Source organism: Acinonyx jubatus, chromosome D1 (assembly GCF_027475565.1).
Source record: "Acinonyx jubatus isolate Ajub_Pintada_27869175 chromosome D1, VMU_Ajub_asm_v1.0, whole genome shotgun sequence".
Taxonomy (NCBI): Eukaryota; Metazoa; Chordata; class Mammalia; order Carnivora; family Felidae; genus Acinonyx; species Acinonyx jubatus.
Genome location: NC_069390.1, coordinates 38,915,689 through 38,922,878, shown reverse-complemented (window position 1 = coordinate 38,922,878; position 7,190 = coordinate 38,915,689). Strand labels below are relative to the sequence as shown.

The window sequence follows — 7,190 nt, the reverse complement described above, 5'->3', positions numbered from 1 at the left end:
CTATTTCACTGTTAGGCCATTTGGTGTCTGTGGGTCCATTTCTTCATCTTTCAAAATAGGCAGGATGATTCCCCACCTAATGGACCCATGGAAACTGTGATAACAAATGAAGTAGTGAAATGAGCCACCTTTGGAAAATAAAGTCTAAAGTCCTTAAGCCATCGTCTATAGTGTATATGTGAAGTTTTCATTCATGCATTTGTGTCTTTATGTATTTATTTAATGAATTCAACAGACATGTATTGGATGCCTTCTATCTGCCAGGTACAAAAGTGCATAAGATATAGTCTCTGTCTTTAGTGAGAGTCCAGTATGTTGGATACAGAGGATTCTCTTGCTTTCTCCCTTTTTTTTTTTTTTTAACGTTTATTTATTTTTGGGACAGAGAGAGACAGAGCATGAACGGGGGAGGGGCAGAGAGAGAGGGAGACACAGAATCGGAAACAGGCTCCAGGCTCTGAGCCATCAGCCCAGAGCCTGACGCGGGGCTCGAACTCCCGGACCGCGAGATCGTGACCTGGCTGAAGTTGGACGCTTAACCGACTACGCCACCCAGGCGCCCCTTTCTCCCTTTTTTAAAAATGTTCTTTCCCCCTTCTCTGAATCGTCAGTGTCCTTTCAAAAGTGACACAAACCCATGCTGTTTTGGCTGGACTCAAGGTTGACGCAGCAAAGGTTGGCTAAAGTGGTGGATGTGATCACTTACTGGGGACAAAAGGCAGCAAACTTTGGCCATTCCACATTCATTCCACTATGAGAACAGTTCTTTCATAGCAAGTCGAAGAGTAAAACATTACCTTATTTTAGTGATTCCAATTTTTATGAAACAAAAATGGTATGAATTCATACAAATGTTTTTCGGTTTAGCTCAACTATTTATTGTGTGCCTACTGTTAGCACTTGAGTGATGGCGATTGCATCCCTCCGCTGATTTCTTTCACAAAGGCAGTAGACTGTAGGTGTTGTATACAATGCATAATTCATGCCAAAATATCCGCATGTCTTGCCTACACAATACTAATCACGTGTATCTCACAAATTTGACTTCATATCAGCAATATATCTGGATTATTAATTCATTTAAAAATGTTTGGACCCTGGTTAACAAAACAAAACAAAGCAACAACACAACACAACACAAAAACAACAAGAATAAAGGAAGGGAAATCTGGTGATTCAAAAATTGCAGATGCACCCAGGAAGCCATTCTGCCCTGAGAATGCTATTGCAATTTTGATATGGATGATACATTCGTTCGTGTCATTGATCTCTAAAATCTCTCTATTGTGAAAAGTAGATATCTGTATTTCTGTTCAGTCATCAAATGCAGAGGAAGAACTACTCCGTCGTGGAACTGGCATTTGTGAGAGAACTCTCTGAAGTGGCTGTTAATACTACACAGTCTGATGCATAATTGGTTAATTTCTTCTCCTGGTGGCAGTGGCTGTATGGGAGAGCATGAAGTTTGAAGTCAGTGTTTCCTTACCATCTAGTATCTGCAGGACCTAGGAAAATAATTTCTCTGCAGCCTCTTTATCTAAAAGTGATAATAATTTTGCAACTTACAGAGTTTTCATAAGGATGAAGTGAGATAGTGTATCCCATTGTGATGTGTAAGAGGTAATAAAATATTAGTTACATTTATCACTTTACTTCTAAATAATGACCATTAAGCTCTCAGTGCTAGTTGTCCCCTTACATTGCCGGGTTCTCATGGCACATTGGTGTTATTACCACAGAGTTAAAGCTGTGTCCTTGTTTTTTTCTGCTATGTCTTACTGCCTTTCTGCAAATGCCTAGACCGTCTGGATTCCAGAAGCTTGCTTGAAACTCTTTCCGTGATTAAGAATTGTAGTCCCTCTCACAATCTCATCCAAGGAACATCTGCTCAGAGAAGCCAGTCAATATTGTGGAGAAGTTCAAAGAATGCAGACCATTAGTAGTGTCAGCTTTACAACCAGGAGGTAATGGCATTAAAGGGAATGGTCATAATACCCAACAATAGTGACCTCATTAACCAGTGATTTATCATGATGAAAAGACCTGTTTAACCTTTGGTCTCCACAAGCTTTCTCCTTTTAACAAAAAGGTCTATTATTTCAACTTGTCAGGAGATAATTTGTGAGTTGTTAAAGGACAGATTCAATTACTCTTAAGACAATTATATGGAAACTGTACTCACTGCAAGGTGCCTACACCACAATTTTTGTTTTCTTCAGTCGTTTTTCTGGGAACAAACAGAAAACACAGGAGTTCAATGAGTTTTGCCACAAGAAACAATTGGAGTTGTACATTCTCGTTGCTCTGCTGTAGATATCTGATTAGAAATTGGGCTTTCTTTGAAACTAGCGTAAGGGGGACTTGAATGAGGTAAGCTCATTGACATATAAGGTGACATGTCAACTCCTCTGTCAATCCTATGTAACATTTATGGAGGACCTATTCTGAGATGCCAAGTTGGGCATTGTGGCAGGGGATACAGCAATGAGTAGGCTGGGCTCTGCCTTCCAGAAGCTCAGAGACTTCTGTGGGGATGTTCTCTCAGCTTGCATTTATTAGATCCTTCTAATGGCTCATGAAATGATTGTGTTCCTGTAGGTCTCCTGCTGCTTAGATCTGGCAATGACTGAGGGGCAACTTCTCTCTCCCTAAGGAAACATATCAGAACATCAGGGAGATAGGAAAAAAGAGGTAGAAAAGGTGCCTGTTTGGGGCTGTACAGATTGCTTGGAAGGATTAACTCTGCTGTGTGAATTTTGTCCCCCTGTTCCAAACTGAGAAAATGGAATGAGAAAAACTATAACATCTGGGCCTCTTTAGAGCAGAAACTGTCAGTTGTGACAAATTGAGCCCAATTGTACAGAGGCTTTTGTGAGGTAGACAAATGTCCATCAGGGTCTCAAATGACCACCAAACTCCGTTCACTTGTGCTTTCTCTCTAATTTACGCCCTGGGTCCCTGAGGTGAGAGACCCTGCTATTTGATCGCCTGACCACAGTAAATAACACCAAGCTAGAGAACTTTTAAATGAAGATGTTTAGAAACAGTCCAACTTTCAGAATGTGATGGCAGGCACTTCAGTTGCTTGCTCACATTGTTTTATTGCTGATGCAGGGGTATAAGAGATAGTGGAAATAGGATCATCTTTGATGAAGCTTGTATTCCACAGTAAACCTGAACCCCAGAGTTTGATCATAGGTTGAAATTTTTGATGCTCTCCTTAAGAAAATGTGTTGCTTATCATTCATGTTGCCCAAATACCTTGTATATTATTTTGGATTTTTGTTCTTAAAGACTCATTTCAGATGTTTACACTGGGATTTTCTTAGGGAATAGGATTCCCCACTACCTGGATTTAGCTGCTTGTGCAATTTTTAATTTTTGCTTTAAAAAAAAGTCTTTTTTTTTTCAGCATCCTAATAAGTCATCCTTGATTTCATTAGGAGGGAATATAAACAATATCCAATTTTACTGTAATAAATATTTCTACCTGATTACATCATTACGTGGATTTCATTGAAAGAAATACATCTAGGCTCTTGGAAGACCTTAAGAGGTAAGTAATTAAACAAAATAGTAGTGAAAATAGAGAAAGGATCTAATAGAACCCGTTCTTAAACAGCCAATATTAATTTAATCAGTCTGCTTTTGAGTTGTATACCTGCCAACTTCCACAGAAGTTCTGAGCTTAAATAAAGTTGCAAGACAGATTTTTTAAAGATCATATAAAGGAAAGATTAAGTAATTATAAACTAGAGACATAACTTTTGGCTTAAACCAAAGGGAAATATGATAAATTATATAAATCCTAATTTCTAATTAATGGAAATACATGGATTTATCAGGGAAGTCAGACCTTATTCTAAAAGAAAAAAAAAAATCCAGAAAGAAGTTTTTTACTGATGGTTGGGTTTTAAACAATTAGTTTCAAAATGAAAATCATTTAGATCATTATCTCTTAAGGTCCTGGCCTTCATGTTTCAGCAGAGAAAAAGACTGGAAGGTAGGATCTCTATATACACCTTATATTCCACCATTTGAAAGTGTCAACAAACCGGAGGAAATTAATGCTGTGTGTATTATTTTGGCTGAAGAACCTCTAAGTAAAGATGTAAGTAAATACAGAAGAATTTTAAGCAAAATCACAAGACAATAGGATAAAACAGTGGTTTATCAAAATCAAGCTTATTATCTAATTGCCTGTTACCTAAGGAAGAAAACCCAGTTGAATGTTTTTTGACCATTTTTGATCTCACTGGCTTTGAAATCACCATTTTGAAGAACAGTTCTTATCATAAAATAAGCTATACATTCTTGGAGGACACAGATTTTACCTTGTTCATCGTCCCTGTTATAGAGCTATTATATGAGCAGGGGCCTGGTAAAGAGTAGGTAGGTATCTATAACCACTGGTGAGGTTGAAGGGAAGTGTCCACGATGGTGAAAAGGACTAGAGTAAGGAGATTTCTCGTGCATTGACTCTGGCAAACACCCCAAGCATTGGTTGATTGTTTGTTTGTTTTAAATAAACCCTTGGTAGAATCTTAGGGTATTAAAACTGGAAGGATCTTCGTGTTAAAGTTTGATGTGTTCAATCATATCCCCTGCCCTGCCAATTTCAGAAAGAGTTGAGAATTAGTCATAGATTGCCAGTAGAGCTGTATTGGAAAATACTTTTGTACTCGAGATCCAGTGGAATTTCTAAAATTGTTACCTGCTTATGAAGAGAAGATTAGGTCTGCAGGATGGACAGAGACCCAAAGCAGTTATAAGGGAATACACACACACACACACACACACACACACACACACACACACACACACAGATGGGCCTCTACGCCTGCCTCTAGAATGGTACTTCTAGAACTATCTGTGCTAAAGAACCAATTTAGAATGAAATTTTTGACTTTAGAAAATTTAGATAATTTAGACAAAAATGAGAGTAAAATCACTATTAACATTTTGACTTAGTTTTCTAATATGTTCTAGTATCTAATACCTAGGATGACAAACTCTGTGTCCTTTTAAACTGTTTGTGATACCTTTCAAAAAGTTCTAGACTATTCTCAGACCTTAATGTTCTGGATGTACTTAAAATTATATTTGGGTTTTAAAATATTCAGTTGGAATTTTTATTGAAAATTCATTAAATTTATAAATTAGTCTGAAAAGAATTTACATCTTTATAATAATCAGTCTTGTCACTGAAGGACATGTTAGGTCTCAGCATTTACTCAAGTTTTAATTTATGTGCTTCAGTAAAGTTTTATAGTTATTTTAGTTTACTTATTTTAATTCCAGTATAGTTAACATACTGTGTCATATTAGTTTCAGGTGTAGAATTTAGCAATTCATCACTTACATACACCACCCAGTGCTCATCATGATGGGTGCCCTCCTTAGTCCCCATCACCTATTTAACCCATCCCCACCCCACCCAGCCTCTGACTTTGGCTCAGGTCATGATCTCTCAGTTTGTGAGTTCAAGCCCCACATCAGGCTCTGTGCTGACAGCTCGCTCAGAGCCTGGAGGCTGCTCCAGATTCTGTCTTCCTTTCTCTCTGCTCTTCCCTTGCTCACACTCTGTCTCTGTCTCTCTCAAAAAATAAAATAAACATCAAAAAAAATTTTTTTTTCAATTTTGCTTAAATAGGGACTCCTGCGTGGTTCTGTGGGTTGAGCATCCCACTCTTGATTTTGGCTCAGGTCATGATCTCAGAGTCATGGGATCAAGCCCTGCGTCAGGCTCCACACTGATCATGGAGCCTGCTTGGGATTCTCTCTCTCTCTCTCCCTCTCCCTCTCTCTCTCCCTCTCCCTCTCTCTCTCCCTCTCCCTCTCTCTCTCCCTCTCCCTCTCCCTCCTCCCCAGCTTGCTCTCTCTCTCTCTCTCTCTCTCTCTCTCTCTCTCTCAAATAAGTTTTAGGGCACCTGAGTGGCTCAGTTGGTTAAACATCTGACTTTGACTGAGGTCATGATCTCACAGTTGGTGGGTTCAAGCACCTCATCTGGCTCTGTACTAATAGCTCAGAGCCTGGAGCCTGCTTCAGATTCTGTGTCTCCCTCTCTCTCTGCCCCTCCCCCACTTGTGCTCTGTCTTTCTCTCTCACTCTCTCTCAAAAATAAACATTAAAAAATTTTTTAATCTTTAAAATAAGTTTTAAAAATGAAAAAAAAATATGCCCAATAGGTTTGCTGTTATTTCATCTGATATATTTATATCTATAATCCTAACCCTGGCATTTTTTTTAATTGCTATCTGTTAAGATGTGCTATCAGTTTTGAACTATATTCATGTTGTAACATTAGGAAAGTCTTCATGGTTTTCTGTTCTCTGGAATAGTTTAAATGCAGGAGCATACCTGTTCCTTAAGAGGTACACTTATCTCACATAGTGGTTTTCTTTCTTTTTTTTTTGTTTTTGTTTTTTGGGGTTTTTTTTTTGTTTTTTTTTCAATATATGAAGTTTATTGTCAAATTGGTTTCCATACAACACCCAGTGCTCATCCCAAAAGGTGCCCTCCTCAATACCCATCACCCACCCTCCCCTCCCTCCCACCCCCCATCAACCCTCAGTTTGTTCTCAGTTTTCATAGTGGTTTTGTTTCAAACTCTTTTATAGGAGGCATAAGTCATGACACTCTAAAAAAAGGAATCAGGTTTGTTGAGGTATAATTTACATAGAGTAAAATTCACCCCTTTTAGATGTATAACTCAATGAGTTTTGCGATATATGCAGTCACGTAAACACCAACCACTCTAGACATAAAATAGTCCGGTTATCTCCAAAATGTTACCTCATGCTAGCCCCTGACAACTCTGAACCTGTTCCTTATAGTTTTGCCTTTTAAAAAATATCATATAGTGCTCATTTTGGCAACACATATACTAAAATTGGAATGATACAGAAAAGATGAGCTTGGCCCCTGAGCAAGGATGACACACAAATTTGTGAAGCATTCCGTATTTTTTTTAAAGTCATATAAATTAAAAAAAAATTTTTTTTAACATTTTTTTATTTTTGAGAGAGAGAGACAAAGCACAAGCAGGGGAGGGGCAGAGAGCTGGGGAGACACAGAATCTGAAGCAGGCTTCAGGCTCTGAGCTGTCAGCACAGAACCCGATGCGGGGCTTGAATCCACGAACCATGAGATCATGACCTGAGCCAAAGTTGGACGCTTAACCAACTGA

At 38.5% G+C, this 7,190-nt stretch overlaps 1 non-coding gene across 1 annotated transcript; it reads left to right on the top strand.

Moving 5' to 3' along the window:
• The first annotated feature begins 6,863 nt into the window (after positions 1–6,863).
• On the top strand, positions 6,864–6,970 carry LOC113603512 (U6 spliceosomal RNA). The gene has a single exon (XR_003425112.1). It is a non-coding gene; the product is annotated as a U6 spliceosomal RNA (small nuclear RNA).
• The last annotated feature ends 220 nt before the right edge of the window (positions 6,971–7,190 follow it).